Below are 19,854 nucleotides of genomic sequence, written 5' to 3'. Positions count from 1 at the left end.
TAAATCCTTAAGCTCTGAAAGCTTTATCAACAAATTCACTAAATAATCCTGTTCCTCAAAAAAATGTGCATAGTTGCTTTCTCTGGAAAAATTATGAGTGGTTATTATTTCTTTCATATGCTTATCTGTTCTTCCCAAATTTTCCATATTGGACCCTCATAACTTTCAATTTAGTTTTTATTTGTATCAAAGTAATACACCCATGGACTTGAAAAAGACCAAATGATCTGCAAGACTTAAAATGATAAACAGCAGATCCTTGCCCCACCCACTCCCACGGGAGTCAATCAGCAAGCAGCTGCTCTCAATGCTTTTAGTTGTTTCTTCTGTTTACTTCCTTGTTTCTAAATATTACTTTTTCTTATATTTTCATTTTTAGATATTTTTAAGTTTCCTCAGTGAAGATGAGGATTTAACTCACACCACAACTTCCACATAACTTCTTCCACCAGTGCCATTTTCTTTGAATCAATATTCAGTGTTTGTAATGAACCAAGTGAGATAGAATAATTACCATCTTCTTAAGCCAATTTTTGTTTTCCCTGGAGTTAACAATTGTCTCATCTTTTTTTCCCTTGCATAGTTTTATTTTTAAATATCTACCACTGATTTATCTGCAAGCTCCCTGCCAAACTGGAAAGCTTTTATCAGATTATGGTCAAACGGCTCCATTTTTTTCTCTAGGGTAATCTTTCCTGGAACCCTCTGTATTAGTCAGGGTTCTCCAGAGAAACAGAAGCAATAGTTTAGAGAGGGAAAGCGAGGGATCTATCTTTAAGAACTGGCTCACACTCTTGTAGAGGCTGGCAGATTCTAAATCTGTAGGGCAGACTGGAAGGCCAGAAACCCAGGCAAGAGGTGATGTTGCTGTCTTGAGTCTGAAATCCACAGGGGAGGTGAGGAGGCTAGAAGCTCAGGCAGGATTTCTATGTCTTCATCTTGAGACAAAATTCCTTCTTCCCTGCGAAACCTCAGCCTTTGCTCTTAAGGTGTTCCACTGATTGGATGAGGCCCACTCACATTATGGAGGGTGATCTGCTTAACTTAAAGTTGAGTGATTATAAATGTTAACAATATCTAAATTATACCTTCACAGCCATATCTGAACTAGTGTTTGACCAAACTGGGCACCATAACCTAGCCAGGCTGACACATAAAATTGACCATAACAACTTCCGTTCTCCTAAGTAATCTCTCTCCCATTGTTTTTTTTTTTTTTTCTCTTTAGTGTTTCCCTCCCACTTAGTTTCATGGTCTTCTCTTTAAATTTCAGCCATAGTTTCCAGTAAATATGTCCCAGGTAAATTAAGACAACCTGTCAAAGAATTGTGCTAAGGTAAACAGAGTGGGTGGGAGAGTCAGGGGGCACCTCCTCCACCCCCATCCAGCTGCCTCCTCATCTCCTTGTTTTTCCCACTGCTCCAGGAGAGCAGGAGGGAGAGTGCTGAACTCAGACAGCGCAGACTCTGTGGTAACTGCCAGTAACAAAGCCTGGTCAGGAGAAAGAGAATTTATCTGCAGCCCCAATTCTTCAGGGAAGCATTGGTATAATGAGCCAGCCCTGCAACAGCTGTCTGACTGGTCACCTTTATCCTAATGCTTAGTCTGCAAACCTGAAGACTCAAAGTCAAGAAAGCACTAAATGCAAAAGTAGCTTTCCATATTGTTTCTTGCTTTCAGACTTTTACAGATATGCCAACACAGAGCTTTGACCATACAATTTTGCCTGCGTAGAGATTTTTATTTTCTTTAAACTGAATACTTAATGATGGGGCCAGAATAATTGAGAAGTCTTAAGAAATACAGATTTTAAATTAATTTTTTCCAAATGACTGTGTGTGTATCACGATGAGTCAATGTTTCTTTGGAAATTGAGGGTGAAAAATCTCAACAAATGAAGGATGTGAAGTGTGGCAGGCCCAGTATCCAAACAAGGCACAAGCTTTTCCCACCTATCTGGGAGTGAAAACAAGAAGGAGGGAATTAAACAAACCTTATGAAGCAAAGAGAGGAGAGCTATAATTTCTGAAGAAAAAGAGTGATAGAAACAAGTTCCCTAAAGCAAAAATAAATCTGAAAGCCAGACATGAAAGGGATAAGATGTCCACTCACCTCACTGTGCTTGGATGGGAACCTTCCTGTAAAGCAAGGGAGTTTCTGAGTCTCCCACTGTTGAAAGGTTTTCTTTCAATTGGTGGGGTGGAGAGCTGCGTGAGTCACAAGACTCTCAGGCTCCCTTAGGAACGTGCTCAAACTTCCCATGTTTGCAGAAGCCCTAGAGCTGTTCTAACTGCAAAATGATAGCTGATCTCATAAATTCCCTAAAAATAGAGGCATATGAATCTCAGTTGTTCCAAATTGAGGTAATAGGACACATTAAAGTGTTTCACATCCATAAGTTTGGAAAATGCTGGGTAAAGTAAAATTATGAGTTTCTTTATTGCAGGACTTCTCAGGTCCTTTAATAGTATTGTGATTCTCCATCAGGAACGTCTATTATACAGGATATCTCTAATTTATTTGAGATGTTTCATGGAGCCTTGAGAACACAGATCTAAATAGCTAACATCAGGGTAGTGTGTGTGTGTGTGTGTGTGTCTGTGTGTGTCTGTGTGTGTGTGTCTGTGTGTGTGTGTGTGTCTGTGTGTGTGTGTCTGTGTGTGTGTGTGTCTGTGTGTGTGTGTGTGTGTGTGTGTGTGTGTGTGTAATCAGGGGAGAAAGGGGCCAAGAAGATCACTTGCTAGTGCTTGTTGTAGCTTCAAGTCAAAGGAGCAAAAGGAGACGCAAAAGCTTATTACCATCTCCTGGCTTTGAAAAATTATCTCATAAATTCCCCTTTAGTTCTAAATTGCTAACAACTGTTTCAGACTCCAGTAATATCAGAGCTAAAAGGGAACCTAGAGATAGTTCATCTAATCATTCCAATTTACAAATGAGAAACTGGCCCAAGGAAAGGAATTAAGTTGTCCGAAGTCACAGATGAATTAAATTGCAACGCTTGGTTAGAATGAGCTTTTCTGACTTCTAGTCCATTGATCTTTGTCCTGCCCTGTGGTATCTCTCTATATGACTGAATCCACAGACTAGCAATGGGCTGTTACTGCACGATTTTGACAAATCTGCCTATAATTAAAAACAATATCTAAGCCCAGCTGATGGCTCATGTCATCTCAAACAAATCTCAATATGATAAAATAATTCAGACCATCGCTGGCATTTGAAGCAGCAAGATTTGACCTGTGGTTTTAACACCATCTGCTTCATTTATCTCTGAGCTCACAGTCTCATGATGTCTTCCTTTCAAACTGGATTGTAAGTCACGTAGATGACATGGTCTGGCTCTCTTTATAGTTTTTAAATAGGTTTATATTGTTCAAAAAATAGATCAAGGATTATAAAAGGTTCAAAACAAAAAATCTCCCTCCTACATCTGTCTCCCACCCTCCCATTTCTCACCTTGCCTCTCCACGTAGTTAACCATTGATATTAGTGTTTTGTGTATCCTTCCCGAGTTCTTTATGCAGGTATCGATAGAGAGACTTATTTTTCTCCCTTATTCACACAAAATGGCATGGTCTCTTTATTAGGCAAGACTCTTCCCCTTTAGCCTTGGTCTCTTCACTTAGAAAAAAGGATTGTACCAACTCTGTCCACAGGCCATTCCTCTCTGACATTCTCCGATGCCTGGAATGTGTCAAGCCCCCTGCTGCTTGACAATATTTGACCTTTTGGAAAATCGCACTTGCATGGCTGGTTTTGTTGGTGCCCTCAAATTTAGAGCACTCAGGGTGTGGTGTGCAGACTTTGGTATTTCATGCTTTAAGAAAATCCAATACACAAATGTCAACATTTCCAAAGCAAATTAGGGAGTGGCTGTTTGTATTGCAAACGAATCTTGCAAAATGATTCACCAAAGGCATCTTTTATGTATTTACATATATTTATTTTATAAAATAAATAATACTTGGTACAACATTCAAAAGAATGTACAATGAAAACTCTCTACCTTGATCCCCGGTCACCAAGCTCTCCTCCCCATGGGCCACCTTTGTCACCAGTTTCTTGTGTGTTCTTCCGTATTCTTTGCATATGCAAACGTATCCGTATAGATCCTTTTCCGATAAGAGCATTCTAAATGCGCCGCTTTGCAGCTTGTACTTTTCACTGAAAAAGATATCTTGGAAATCCTTCCGTATCAGGATAAATAGAACTGCCTCATTCTCTTTTTTTAAGGGTTGCATAATTTTCAATAATGGATATGCCAAAGTAAATTAATCTAAGAAGAGTTGTTCTTTTTTTACCAGTGAATTCCATTAGTCCACGGACAATCTGATTTAATCCCTGAAGTCCTGTTTTCAGTTGCACTCTATTGTAGGAAGCAAGATTCTCTCAGGGTGCTTCCCTTCCTGCACAGCACACAGAGCAGGCATCAGTGCCTACAGCTGAACTTGTGCCAAACAGAAACTGTTTCACCTCCTAAATCTTAATCTTTTTCCAACGGAAGTTCTCACATATTAATTACTGTCTCAACCCTACTAGTACAGAAACATAGAAACAAAGAGAAAAATCATTTTCTCAATAAAAAAAATCCAGCTGTCCAGATAACGATGCTTTCAGAGTGGTAAAGTAAGATGCAACTGACTTGATACTGTAGAATTACGTGCGCCATCTCATGTGCAATTCCGTATTGACCCAGCTTGGTTCTTCTCCAATGTCTCCTCTTGGAGTTGTACCTTATTTTATTACTAGTTTGCATCTGAATCCACTGGGGAATGGAATGATTCTGCTTTTGTTTCTTGGCCAGGAATCACTTGACTCTGAAAATCTTGTGAGAAGATGTGGTGAAGAACAGAGTCCTCACCTCCTAAATCTTAAGATTGAATCTCAGACTGCTTTAAGATCCTCAAAGCTTAATCATCCTGATTTTTTGAATGTTCTTCCCCTCTTCCAATTTTTGGAACAAGATTTTCTCTCTCTCTCTCTCTCCGACCTGCTCCTCATTACTGAAAGCTGAATAAGCTAATGTAGAATTTTTTTAAGCACCAAGCTTTTGACACCTGCCTCATTCTCCACAGCTCTGACCAAACGCCTGATGACCACTAGCAGCTCTTATCCTGGGTGGTCCCCAGCTCTGGCCTCATAACAATAAAACTCCTCTATAGTCATACTCACTCAGTTAATGTGATTGAATTGAATATATGATAGGTTAAATGATGTAAGCAGGAACTGTGTACTCTAAATAGTAGGTATATGAGTATTATTATGATTATATCTTTTCACTGGTTTGTGTGTGTGTGTGTGTGTGTGAGTGTGTGTGCCCCAACTCAGAGAAAGAGGACATGGTACCCACCGATATTTCATAATCGTAATTCTAGTTGACCTTTTATTTCACTTACCTAAAATATTCACTTCCCTTAGTTCTGTGACATAACATTCTCCTGCTTTTCTTCCTACCTTCTGAGTTTCCTTTGCTGATTCTTCTTCTGCTGAGCCTGAGTTTTCCCAAGTCTGGCTCGGTCCTCTTCTCTCTCCCCAAGGCATGTCAGTGGCTCCTGGGACTCCAGACACAAACTGTTCTGATGAACCCCAAATTGATGATTTCAGCCCATATTGGTTTTCTGAGCTCCAGACCCATGAACGGACTGAGATGAAGCCTCAGCCACGTATAGGAAGGAGAGCTCAAAACAGAAATAAAGGTCCTTGAGGTAGAAGGTTTTTCCCACACATCTAAATTTGTACCCAGTCTACGGCTACTAGCTATTTCAAATCTCTTCTACCTTCTTCTGTTCTTTGATTTTACCAACCCTTCCTGCCTACCAGCTCACCCCAATTAACAGATCCTTTCCCCTCTGACTTCACAGAGGCCATTGGACAGCTCCCTCACCTTCTGCCACCAAATCCACAGACTTCTCCAGCCTTTTCCCCTCCTATTTAGGCCAGTTTCCTACCTGAGTTTGGCTCCTTTCACTTCCTGGTTGCTCAGGGGCCTTTTGCCAATGAGAGTCCACCCACTCCATCCTCTCACCTTACCTGCTCTCTCTAGTTGCTGCTTCCTATAACATTTACACATATTCAAAGGTTCCCTAACCTGAAAGCCTTTTCCTTTGACCCCGCATCCAGCTCCTGCTACTGCCCTTTACTGTTCCTCTCACAGCCAAATTTCACGAAGATTTATCTGTGTTTACTTCTACCATATTTATTTCCATGCCTCCCACATTTCAGCTCCTGTAACTTTGCTTCCTTCCCACAATCTGCTGAAACTATTCTTAACAAAGTCAACACAACACATTCCTTAATCCAACCGTCCTTATGCTGCTTTGACCTCTCTGCAGCATTTGTGATTACTGACCAGTCCCTTCTTCTCCTTTCCTTGCAGTTTTCCTCGCGGCAATATTTCATAAATGGTTCTGGGTGGCTTGCCAGGTAATTGCCAGCCCAGGGACTGTATTTTCTTTTTACCATCACAAACACCTTGTCTAACTTACTCATTAGGTCTCAGCTCAGGGCACCCTTCCCCGTCCCCCCAGACCAGTCCCCACGGCTTCCTGTGCTTTGCCTGAGTAGCAATTATCACAGATTGCAATTAGACATGTAGGGTCATTCTACACCCCCAGCTTTTCCCCTGAGTCATATCCAATTTCCAGGGACTTCTGTGGTGGCAAGACACAGGGGAGGGTGGCTTTCAGCTTCTGAATATCACCTGCTACACTGCCAGGGCAGAAAGGTACCGAGAGCTCACGGTCCTCATGATGCTAGTTTAAAGGAACCCGAATGCTCCCCTTCATCTTCCTCACACATTTAAATTTTTTTCCTATGTTTTTCCAGACTCTGTTCAAAATGATCATTGGAAATGATTAAAGCAGCAGTCTCTGAGGGTGGCCTAATAGTGGCCACATGATCTCTCTGTATGAAATTTTACCTAACAACCAACAACTGAAGACACCAAAACAGTGACCAGGGCCTTCCACTCATCCCCATTCCTAACTCCACCCTAGAAGGCCTGATTCAGGCATCGAGGCACAGCACAGGCCTTGTATGGAATACATAAGCTTCTGAGCTCCCCAGCCACTCTTTCCACAGTCTGGGGACCCTAAACAGAGTAGACTCTTGCAAGCCTTGAGTGTTGTCTCTGTATGTGAGTCCTTTGTTTCCCAAAGCCAAGAAAAGACTCCTCTTTTAGCTGAACCCACCCTTCTCTGAGTTGAGATAACAAACATTTAGTTCACTGAATGGGGGGTAAGGCCATGGAGGAAAGAAATCCTGGGGACGAAAGCCACCAGTTAATATTCCAAAGTAGCCTCCTGACATGGTGCCGTGGATAGGAATCGAGGGAAATACGGGTTTGAAGGCAATAGATGAATCCAGAACAGCCTGATTTCCTTAGCAGAAAAAATAGATGTGGCAGAAGGAAAAACATCATTTTGCCAGTGAGTAGAAAAAGAAGAGTTGTTTCATCTTCAGCATTACACAGAGGAATTTCTGGGGGAAAATGTGAAGAGCTTGTGATTGGCTGAATTGCATAGGGTATGAATCATTTGGAAATATTAAGAAAAATAAAACATGTACTTGTGCCCAAATGTAGCTAGCAAGAAAGTTAATAACAATCACCCACATATCTCCCTTTAATTACCTAATTAATCTAATTACCTCCCACCATTTCTTGACCTTTCTCTTCCCACGTATTCCCACTTATCATTTATTACCTAAATGACACAACACAGTAACCCCAAACAAAAAACCCACAAATAACCAAGAGAAGCCACTCATTTGAGAAAGACGCCCGTTATATTTTTGTGTAACTCTATATTAACATACCTTCTTCTTTTAGAATCTCAAACCCTGAGAGGCAAATATAAGATGCAAGAGGAAGGCAAAGTGACCCCATGTTTTTCTGCAAATACTATTCCTTCTCCAGAGGCCGGGAAGCCGACTCCAGAGGCCTCTTGCTTTGTTATAATCCCTCAGGACACAGCAGAAAAACAAGCATGAAGTGTCTGCCTGTAGGTGATTAAACTTGACTCTACCAGGACAGAGTCTGTCCAGCTGCCTCCTCTCTCAACACCAAAATATATCTTGAAATATGCTCTTTTTTGGCTTATTGAGAAAGATTTAAAACAGTTAAATATTTTTTCTCATTGACATCCACAGGGTAGATATCTGGCCTTTGGGGGCCCCAGCAGCTGACTTTCTCCCATGATCCTCTCTCTAAATATGCCTTTGTTTTTGGAGGTTCTGCTTTCTTATTCTTACTTAGACTTCCCTTTGGAGAGATAGCTTTGGAGAAACCAAAATAATTGGACTCCAGGGAGAGCTGAGTTGCAGAACTGAGGCTTAAATGAACTCACAAAATAATTTTTCTCTGTATGATGTTTTTATTCCAAAATCTTGCTTAAAAACTGGTTTCTAATTGAAGTATTCTATTTTCTAATCATCATCATTATTATTAACAATCACAGATTGAGTACTTACTCAGTGAACATTGTACTAGGCTCTTCAGCGAGGTTGACCTTCTGGCATCCATGAGAAACAGGAATTGTCACCCTTATTTCAGAGATTAGAAAACAGAGTGTCAGAAACAAAGGGCTAATTAGAAAACTGAGTGTCAGAAATAAAAAGGCGAATAAACAGGAAGCTAAGGAAGCTTAAGCCACAGGGCCCTCTCTTACATGGGCCTCTTTCAAAGCCCTAAACCTAATTCTGAATCCATAAACTTGATTCTTCTCCTTTGGAAGAGCCTTCAAAACTGCATAAACTTTTGTCCCCACAAAATCTGGCCTGTCCCTGGTGTGGAGCCAGTGTCTGAACCCAGAATTATCTGACTTGGAAGGCTATACTCTTCACACAGAACTACTTACTGTTCATCATGAAATATGAGTCCAAAAATACTTTTGCTCCTGAAATGTGCTGTAGCCTTGAACACTCCACTAACCTTAACAGAGCACTCTGTTCTGACAGTACTTGAATCACTCCTCTGGAGAATCAGGGACATCTACCAGCAGATACTCACTTATCACCACGTGGCTAGCAGGATGGGAGAGGCCCTATGAAAGAGTGGTTCAAAGGACAGGCTTTGGAGTTGGCTCCCTGGGTTAGAATATCCCACTTCACCCGTAGATGTGCATGCTTGGGCAAGTTACTCAACCTCTCTGTGTCAGAATTTCCTCTCCTGAAAAACAGGTTCAATAACAGTTTCTACCTTATAGGAGTGTGTGTGTATGCATGTGTGTGTTTACATGAATTAAGTGAGTTAGGAGTTTTCCAAATTGCAGATCATGATCCATTAGTGGGTCCTGAAATCAACTTAATGGGCTAACCATTTTTAAAAAATCAAATAGAATCAGAATACAATCTAACAGAAAACAGAATGCATTGCACACAGTCAGGGCAGTTAATTGTTTTCTGAAATCTCTGTTTCCATTGTGTATATGTATGAGTGTGCTGCACTGTTCTGTAAAATGTATTTCTTATTGTGAGTCACCATCCAAAAAGTCTGAAAACCTCTAAGTGAATACAAAGTATATGGGGCAGTTTGTGAGCCCTCAGTAAATATCACTCATTATCATAGCGCCCCCTGGGGAGTAGCCACAGGTGGGCTTAATGTCGTCCAAATACTTCGTGTTATCTGTTGTCTCATGATATCCTAATATTCTTTACAAAACAATAATTATAAAATCATGCATGTGCGTGTAGAAAGTTAGAAAATCCAAATAGGCAAAAATAAGGCCGTATTATCATCCCATTACCAGAGATGACCACTGTTAACATCTCAGTGAATAGCAATCTGAATCTTTTTCTATACACATACATTTTAACTTAAATAAAATCATATCTTTAATATTATTTTATAATCTATTTTTTCAGAAAACAGTCTCTTCCTTTCTACTCTTGTAAACTTTCATTTTGTCTAATCTCCAGGCTATATTCAAAATTTCCCCAAAATGTCCTTAGCACATTCGTTGAAAGCAGTATTGGTCCAAGACTGTTCATTGATCTGGTTGTTATGGTCCTTAATGTCTTTGTCATGACTTTGACTTTCAGAGAGACCAGTCCAACTGTCCTGCAGAATGTTCCATTTTCTGATTTGTCTGTCTACTTCCTTGTGCCAGTGTTTATCTTGCACCCTGAATTTACTGTAAATTAAAAGTTGTATCTAAAGGTATGAGAGACTCAATTTAAACATTTTTGGCTAGACTACAGCTTAAGTAGTGTGGTGTATTCATAGTACATCATCAGAAGACACCTCACATCTAGACTCATTACTGATGCTAAGATTCAATCAGTCTTAGGGGAATGAGAGTCAAATTCTTCTATTATGTGATTATATCAACCTCACTGCCAATTTGGCTAAAAGTCAATCAATGTGGTTTTTATGTGTGTGTGTCAGAGTGTGTGTGTGTATTGGGGCAGGGGGGAAGTCGTTAGGTCCATTTATATATTTATTTTTAATGGAGGTACTGGGGATTGAACCCAGGACCTTGTGCATGCTAAGCATGTGTTCTGCCACTTAGCTACACACTCCTCTCTCTCCAATGTGGTATTAATTGGCACTATTTGTGTGTCCAGTTCTATACCAACCATTCATTCAATTTTTAGCTGCTTTGTGTAGGTATAATTGACATACAATAAATGGCACATTTTTAAAGGGTACCATACTGATTTTCTATTGCTGCTGTAATAAATTATTACAAATTTAGTGGCTTAAAACAACACAAAATTTATTGTCTTACAATTCTGTAGGTCAGAAGTTCAATATTGGTCCTACTGGGTTTAAATCAGGGTGTCAGTAGGGCTGTGTTCCTATGTGGAAGCACTAAGGGAGAATCCATTTCCTTGCCTTCCCCAGCTTCTAGAAGCTGCCCACAGTCCTTGGCCCATGGTCCCCTTTGTCCAACATGGTTTCTCTCTGACCATTCTTCGTAATCATCTCTCTCTGACCATTCTTTGTAATCTGACTCTTGCTTCCATTTTTAATGGCCCTTGTGATTACATAGGACCCACTCAGGGAGATTATCCGGGATAATCTCCCCATTTTAAGGTCATCTGATTCTCAATCTTAAGTCCATTTTGCCATGTAACATTCATATTCATAACTTCCAGGTATGAGAATGTGGACATCTTTGGTAGCCATTATTCTTCCTACCACAATCCACTCTTTGATCCTCAAAGATTTATGTCCATCTCATATGCCAAACATACCCACCCCATTCCAAGGTCCCCCAAAGTATCAACCCATTAAAGCATCAACTCAAAGTCCAAAATCTCATCTAAATCTCATCATTAAAATCATCTAAATTAGATATGCTTGAGGTTTTGGATATAATCCATCCTGGGGCAAAATTCTTCTCTATCTGTGGGACTATGAAATTGGAAAATAAGTTTTCTCTTCCCAAAAGATAATGGTGGGGCTGACATAGGATAACAGTTATAGATGTTCCCATTTAAAAAGGAAAAAAAAAAAAAGAAGGAAAAAAGGAATCATTGGTCTCAAGAAATTTCAAAATCCAGACTTGTCAACTCCATTAGGTTTCAAGGCCTGGGAATAATTCTTCATGGCTCTCAGCTCTGTTCTCTGAATTTGAAGATCCATGCTCTGAGTCATCCTTCCTTTTCATTCTTTTTTTTTTTTCTTTAAATGAATGTAGTGGGGATAAAACCCAGGAACTCATGCACACTTAGCACTCTACCACTGAACTACACCCACCCCATCATCCTTCCTTTTTCATAAAAGGTACACATGTTTACAGCTGAGTAGTGTTATCAGCCTGATTCCTATCTGTAGAACTTTGGTTATACAACAGACTTCTTTCATTTTATCGCTCTTTGTCCCTTTCAGTTCAAGCTGTCAATGTTTCTGTTGGTACAAAATTCTCAAGAGCTTTGTGGGTCTCCTATGCATGTCATGGGGATTTACTCCAGTAGACAAGAAGCTCCTCTACTTATCTTTCTGGATAATCCCATCTCTTTCTTTTGTTGAAATGACTGAGGGGATCTATGAGTCACACCCTTAATCTCTTCAAAGAGCCTTTCTGGTCTAATACAAAGAAAGTTGCTGTGAACATTCATGTATAAATCTTTGTATGAACATATGCTTTCATTTTTCTTAGGTAAATACCTAGGAGTGAAATGGCTGGGTCATATGGTGGGTATATGTTTAACTTTTAAAGAAAATACCAAACTGTTTTCCAAAGTCATTGTACATTTTAAATTCCCATCAGCATGGTATGAGAGTTCCAATTCCACATCCTCACCAATATTTAGTATGGTCAGGCTTTTTCATTTTAGCCTTTCTAATGTGTGGATTACCTAATGATTTTAACACCAGTTGACAATACTTGCCTGAATTAATTTCATTAGAGCTTGCAAAATACTGATTTACTGTTTCTATATTGATTAGCTGTCATTCTTCAGTAAAATAGAGCTTTCTCTCATAAACTGAGATTATGTAATTATCCTAAATATAGTTACCATTAGAAAGAAGGTTACATGTTTAATTCCTTTCCTTTAATTGCCAATTTTCAAAACAAAGAGTTGTTTTAGTACCTACATACTTTTTGATTCAGGTAGGTCATTTTGCAATATGAAAGCTATGACTATGAGACTCCAAAGAGCTCAAGGAAATTGCTCAAGGTCTCAATCTCACCCAATGATCAAGAATCCTGATAAGAGTTGGCCTCTAAAATAAAAGTCTCGGTTGCCAAGGTACTTTGAAGACTTGTCACAGTATGCCTATACTGGGCCCCAGCTTCCTAGTAACGTGGTCAGAGTCTATTGAGAAACATCTCATCTCCCCATCATTAACTACCTCTGTGTCATCAGGGTCATTACCTGAGTGTCTCACAGGCTGTTGTCCTTCCCAGCACTTGCTGGTATGAGGTGGAAGTTGAACACTGTGGCCCAACAGGCCTGGAATACTTTCCTTTGTCATGAAAGCCCCCTCTTTGACTTCTTTCTGAGCAGACTGCTTTTCTTTCAGAAGTTAGAATTACTTAGGGCTGATTCCTGGGCTCTTTTCCAAGCAAGGAAGGGGCAGAAAGTAGCAAGTAGCAGAAAAGCCAGGAGGCTGACAACAGGTTTAGATGGTGGAGTCAGTACAGGACATGGAAGCTAAGGGGTAGACAGAGTGGTATTCAGCTGAAAGGCTCTGGAACAGAGATAGCAGTTGTTAAAATAGTCAAAAACATCTGTGCTCTTTGGTAAATAGCTGCTGCTCTGCAACCCCCACCCACACCCTAGTGCCCATCTTCCTCCCACCCTAGCACCCAGTCTCTTCTCTCATCACCCTCCCATGATTGTTTTGATTAGCTAGGGTCCAGACCGAACCATGGTTAAAGATTTTGAACAACTCCCCTGGGTGTGGACACAAACTGGGTTGGAATTCTCATCAGTGTGACCTGGCATCTATATTCTAACTTGAACATGAACATAGTGTTGTCAACACTGTTGAGACAGTCTAGATGCTGCCTACCCTTGTGTCATGTATTGGGCAGGTACTGGTTTGTGATGTCACATGAAGTATTTCTTACTACTGAGGTTGAAAGTTTAAAAAACTCAGGCTAGGGCATACCGGGCAAAGGAGACTGAATGCAGAGGTACACAGCTTCCTTCTGAAAAGGAAAGATAAGATGACTAGGAGGTAGGCAGGGCCAGTATGCAGGCTGTGAGGGGTCAGTCAAGAGCAGCCGGGAAGCAGTGAGACTCAGATGTGGGGCACAGGATGGAGAGTTAGTATTTTGGAGGTCTGAAGTCCGCTGGGGACATAAGAAAGAAGCATGTGTATTCAATGTATGGTTCAGGCATGAAGGAATAATCACCCTTGCACAGATAAAGCAAAGAACTTAAGTCCTGAAAGTAGATGAGGTCCCTTATGGACAGAGACATACAGGGAACCAGGAAGAGACCAGGAGGGAAGCAGCGGAGGAAACAGAACTCTGAAGGGCATTGAGAAGGAGGAGCCAAAGACTTGGGAACTTGCAAAACCAGAAGGGAAAAGATAAAAATGTAAGAGGAAGGGCTCAACAGGTTGAAATATAACAGGACAAGTAAGACAGAGGCCTCCAGCTACCTGGGGGACCTCAGAAGTAGTATGGCCTGTGGTCAGCATCCTGACTGCAGGGGTCAACCCTGGCTTTGGTAATTCTGAATTCTGAGACCTTCAGCAAGTGACTTAAACTCTTGTGGCTCAATGTTCATAGCAGCACTATTTACAACAGCCAAGACATGGAAGCAATCTAAATGTCCATCAACAGATGATTGGAAAAAAAAGTTGTGGTATATCTATATCTATATTTATATCTGTATCTATCTATCTATCTATCTATCTATCTATCTATCTATCTATCTAAATACACACACACACAAAGGAATACTACTCAACCATAAAAAAGAATGAAATAATGCCATTTGCAGCAACATGGATGGACCTAGAGGTTATCATACTAAGTGAAGTAAGTCAGACAAAGATATCACATGATATCACTTATATGTGGAACCTAAAAAAATTGGCACAAATGAACTTATTTACAAAACAGAAACAGACTCACAGACATAGAAAACAAACTTATGGTTACCAGGAGGGAAGGGGAGAGATAAATTAGGAGTTCAGGATTTGCAGATACTAACTACTACATATAAAATAGATAAACAACAAAGTCCTACTGTTTACAACAGGGAACTATATTCAGTATCTTGTAATAGCCTATAATGAGAAAGAAATGAAAAAGATATATATATATGTATAACTGAATCACTATGCTGTACACCAGAAACCAACACAACAGAGTTTCAAAAATTAGACGAGAGAGAAGAGACTGAGAGAGAGAGACTCTCTGAACCAAGTTTAAAAGATTATTCATGCTATATATAAGCATGTGCTAAATTATGACAACCAAGGCACCAGCTACGTAAACTTTTTAGACTTTCTGGGCTTGAATTTCTTTGCATTGGTGTGTAAACTCTAGGAACTTAGAAAGAGGAAAGAAAGACAGACATGGGGGAGCTGAATAAATAGAAACCTCTTTCAGAACACAGAGTTAAGCACACACTAAAAATTGTGACACTGGCACTTCCACTCTGCCCTCTTCAGTTGTTTCTTGTAGTTGTTTTTGAGGCCAAGCTTGCTTCCCTGTGCTTGTGACATCCAGAGTGCAAGCCAAGGTCACCGAAATAAAGATTTCTCACCCCTTGGCTGCACAAGCAATCCTTTCATTCTGGCCTGGATCCTTTTCCAGACCTCATTGTGGGTCTGAGAACCAAATAAGGTAATACACTGAGGCAGGCATTGACGTTGAGGCACCACCAAGGCAGGAAGAGGGTGGAGCTGAAATCAGAAAAGGAGACTCAGGAACTCAGCTGCCTCCATGGCCAGGCACAGCAGGGGAAGGACAACTGTTCATGTAACATGTTGTTCCTTGGGGTTCCCAGAGGAACGTGGGGAGCCGAAAAAAACCTCACTCACTCCCCCAGAGACTCCAAAGGCACCCTTTCCAAATGGCCACAATTTCTGAGCATTGTTGCTTTCTCCACTCCTTTAGTTATCACCAGGCTTTAGAACCAGACTTGGGATTTGAATCCCATCTCTATCCCTTACAAGCTGTGTGACCTTGGGCAAATAACTTAGCCTCTATCCCAGTTTCCACTTGTTTTAAGTGCTACAGTTATATGTTATAAATAAAGTAAATTCCAGAGAAAACCAGATGGTTAAAATTATTCTACCTGTTGGGCAGGGAGTTGCTGCATGTGGTGAAAGGGTGGGGTGGGGGGGCAGGGATGTCAGGGAAATAGAATTACTCAAATGCCACAGGCTTCAGTTGTTATTTGATATCCTTAGGTTAAGAGAAATCAGATAATTAATTGATAGTTATTGGAAAATAACTGTGGACCAATTTAAAATGAGAGTTTTAGTGGGGGAGGGGATAGCTCAAGTGGTAGAGCACATGCTTAGCATGCATGAGGTCTTGGGTTCAACCCCCAGTACCTCCATTAAAAAAAAAAAGAAAGAAAGAAAGAAAAATGTTTCAAACCCAGGTTACATTTTAGGTATTTTGGCTCTTCAGTAAAATTCTTATTAATTTTCATTAAATATAACTATAAAAGATTAGACCATACAGAGAAACAGCCAAAAAAAGAGAAATCTTTTTTCTCATTTCTAGAGGTAAATGTTATTATTTTGGTATATAACCTTTCCTACTTATTTCTGTGTCTATATACGTGTGTATATACATATATATATCTGTGTATGTGTATATAGGTGCATACACAAACACACACATATATATTTGAAAAAATGAATTATGCCTGCATTGTCCTGTAACCTATGTGGGTTTTTATAGGGGTTTTTTTTGGAGGGGAGGGAGGGTTAAGAATAGCTATGAATCCTCTTAAAACCCACTAAATGGCCACCAGCTTTGCCAGTTTAGTTAGACACATAATTCCTCTTTGCTGATTAAATGTTTCCCAACCTTTCTGATTCTGTGACACACTTAAAAGGACTAAACTTGGTAAATGAGGAGTATAACCTGAATGGAGCTATAAACTATAACCTGAAATGAACAAGTTATAGTTCATAAAATGAACAGTTTATAATCCCATTTGCTGGCCCTGCACCTTAAAATTTAAAACAAAAATAAACAATAAATGCTTGTGAAACAAGCTACAGAATTTTATCTGGAGAATAAAGCTTTATCTGGGTATATTTGTTATTTAAATTCTTAAGTGTGTAGCAAGCAATCGGCAGCAATCAGGACATGCTAGGGAAAGCTGAGAAGAGACCAGGAGCAAGGGGTGCAGTTCTAGGGGTCCCTACGTCTCGACCTCTCTCTGCTCTACGACCAAGGCTAGGACTTTTGCAGCAGCCTCTGGGCAAGTGTCGGGAAGGCTGGGAATGAGCGCTTCATGCTCATTTTTGATGAAGATTTATTGTCTTCTAAGTGTCAGGCTGGCTTCAGTCTCAAGACAGGAAGGGATCTTACAGCTGGGAAGAGGTTTAGGAAGAAGTAAGCAGTTAGCCTCTCTCTTCTGAATTACTGAATGTAAATGTTCTATAAAATGCTACACTATTATCACATCAGCAACAGCATAATTATTTTTCTCTTTCTCTTCCAGCTCTCCTCTTGTGACTTCTCTCCTTTTCTTTTCTATTCTTTTTTCTTTGGACTTTTTAATTATGGAAAATTTCAAATATATTGAAAAAGTAGATAGGAGAGTATAACGTATCCCATGTACTCATTACCCAGCTTTAACAATTCGCAGCTCAATCTTGTTTTTTTTTTAACATTTTTTATTGAGTTATAGTCATTTTACAATGTTATGCCAAATTCCAGTGTAAAGCACAATTTTTCAGTTATACATGAACATGCATATATTCATTGTCACATTTTTTTTCCACTATGAGCTACCACAAAGCTCAATCTTGTTTTATCTTTACCACTAATCCACTTCCCCACCCCCATATTATTTTGAAGCAAATCTAGCACACATCATTTCATATGTACGTGTCTCAGCATATATCTCTAAAACATCAGGGACTTTAAAAATCATTTAAAATTAATCATAATTCCTTAATGTCATCAAATCTTTCACCAGTGTTCAGATCACTACATCTCTGTCCAGAGCCGAAACTCTTATGTAACATCTACAGATTTGATCTGTTATATGTCTTAGTTTGGGCTGCTATAAAAAAAAGTACCATAGCCTGGGTGGCTTACAAACAACATGAATTTATTTCTCACAGTTCTGGAGGCCAGAAGTCTGAGATCAGGGTGCCAGCATGACTGGGTTCTGGTGACTTCTCCATGTAACTTCACATGGCTGAAAGAGGGCTAGAGAGTTCTCTGGCTTCTCCTAATATGTGTACTGAAAAGGGGGTTTCTGGACTTAATTCCAAGGGCTGTGTGTGTGTGTGTGTGTGTGTGTGTGTGTGTGTGTAGGCTTCCCCACACCAACAAGCAATTCTCGAACACCAACAGGGTGTCTGTGAATTCAGCTCAATTCCAACACTATCCACCAGGAGACAGAATCTGAGATTCCACAGCTAAAGGGCTTAGTCCCACAAGACCACCCTCCACTTAGAAGCCAGTCACAAGCCCAGGTTGTTATCTGTGTTTCCCACCTGTGCTTCCCACCTGTGCTATAAAGCAGAGGTTCCCACAACTCCTTCCTTTTTTGATTTCTTTAATTTGCTAGAAAGGCTCACAGAATTCAGAGAAACATTTTACTTACTAGATTATTGATTTATCATAATAAAGGACACAGGTGAATGTCCAGATGGAAGAGATGTGTAGACTAAGGGGCAGGGAAAGGGTGGGGAGCTTTCATGCCCTCTCCCAGCACGTCCCCTGTGTTCACTGACCCGGAAGCTCTCCTAACACTGTCCTTTTTGGCTTTTACAGAGGCTTAATTAATTTTACAAAGGCATGATTGGATTAACCATTGACTGACAGTGATTGATTCAACCTCCAGCCTCTCTTCCCTCCCCTGAGGTCAGTGGGCGGGCCTGAAAGTTCTAACCATCTAATCACATGGTTAGTTCTCCTGGCAACCAGGCCCCATCCTTGGGTGGGATCCAAAAGTCAACTTACCTGAAGCGTTTTGAGGAACTGAGGACAAGATACCAAATTTTATGCATTGTTCTTATCTCTCAGGAAATTCCAAGGATTTTGGGAGTTGTGAGCCAGGAACTGTGGATGAAAACCAAATATATATGAGAAATACCTTTCAGTCATCAGAATGACCAAATATATAATTTTCCTATAAATTACGATATCACAGATACATTGCATTCGTAAGGGCTCTACCCTCAAGATCTAATTAACTGCCAAAAGTCACACATCAAAATACCACCACACTGGATAAAGTTTCAATACATGTGACTTATATGTGGAATCTAAAAAACAAAGAAATGGAAAAAATAATAATAAAAATAAATAAGTAAAAAGCAAAGAAATGAATATAACAAAACAGAAACAGATACAGAAAACAAACTTGTGGTCACCAGTGGGGAGAGAGAAGAGGGGAGGGGCAAGATAGGGGTAAGGAATTAAGAGGTACAAACTATTATGTCTAAAATAAGCTAGGAGGATACAAGCTACAGTACAGGGACTATTGCAATATTTTATAACTTTAAATGGAGTATAATCTATAAAAATTTTGAATCATGTTGTATACCTGAAACTAATGTAATATTATAAATCAACTATACCTCAAAAAAAAATTAAAAAATGTTTCAAGTATCAACATACGAATTTTGGGGGGACACAAACATTCTGTCCATTACATTAGGTTTATAAGAATTGCTTAGAGACTTAAAACACTTTTGCTTGTTATAATTTTTTCTTTTTTTTTTTCCTTTTTTAAAAATTGAGGTGACAAGGGAAAAAAGGTGAGAAGGGATAAATTTGGGAGTTTGAGATTTGCAATTGTTAACCACTACATGTAAAAACAGATAACAAACAAATTTCTTCTGTATAGCACAGGGAACTATATTCAATATCTTGTAATAACCTTTAATGAAAAAGAATATGAAAACAAATGCATGTATATGTATGCATAACTGGGACATTATGCTGTACACCAGAAACTGATACATTGTAACTGACTATACTTCAATGAAAAAAAAATCCAGGTGAAATGCACGTAACATAAAATTAACCATTTTAAAGTGAACAATTCAGTAATATTTAGTACATTCACAATGTTGTACCTAGTTTCAAAATATATTCATCTCTCCAAAAGGAAACCTGGTGTTCATTAAGAAGCTGCTTCCCACCACCCCACCCTCATCCCTGAAAACCACCAACCTGCTTTCTATCTCTGTAAATTTACCCACTGTGGATATTTCATACAAATGGGTCATACAGT

General features: G+C 39.7%; 1 protein-coding gene across 4 annotated transcripts in view; it reads right to left on the bottom strand.

Moving 5' to 3' along the window:
- STK38 (serine/threonine kinase 38) overlaps positions 1–19,854 on the bottom strand; it is a 68,771-nt gene that overhangs the window by 41,847 nt on the left and 7,070 nt on the right. For 2 of the 4 annotated variants that reach the window (XM_072945110.1, XM_072945114.1), the window contains exons 2-5: positions 18,576–18,674; positions 12,826–13,141; positions 8,470–8,541; positions 5,455–5,576 (exon numbers count right to left, since the gene is read on the bottom strand). The gene's annotated coding sequence lies outside the window, so the exon portion shown is untranslated. Of the gene's footprint in view, positions 1–5,454; positions 5,577–8,469; positions 8,542–12,825; positions 13,142–15,177; positions 15,279–18,575; positions 18,675–19,854 lie in introns of those variants that run through there. The other 2 variants (XM_072945111.1, XM_072945112.1) reach the window with 2 other exon arrangements.

Source organism: Vicugna pacos, chromosome 20, assembly GCF_048564905.1.
Source record: "Vicugna pacos chromosome 20, VicPac4, whole genome shotgun sequence".
NCBI lineage: Eukaryota > Metazoa > Chordata > Mammalia > Artiodactyla > Camelidae > Vicugna > Vicugna pacos.
Note: the sequence above shows the minus strand (reverse complement) of the source record. Positions and strands in the feature narration are given on the sequence as shown.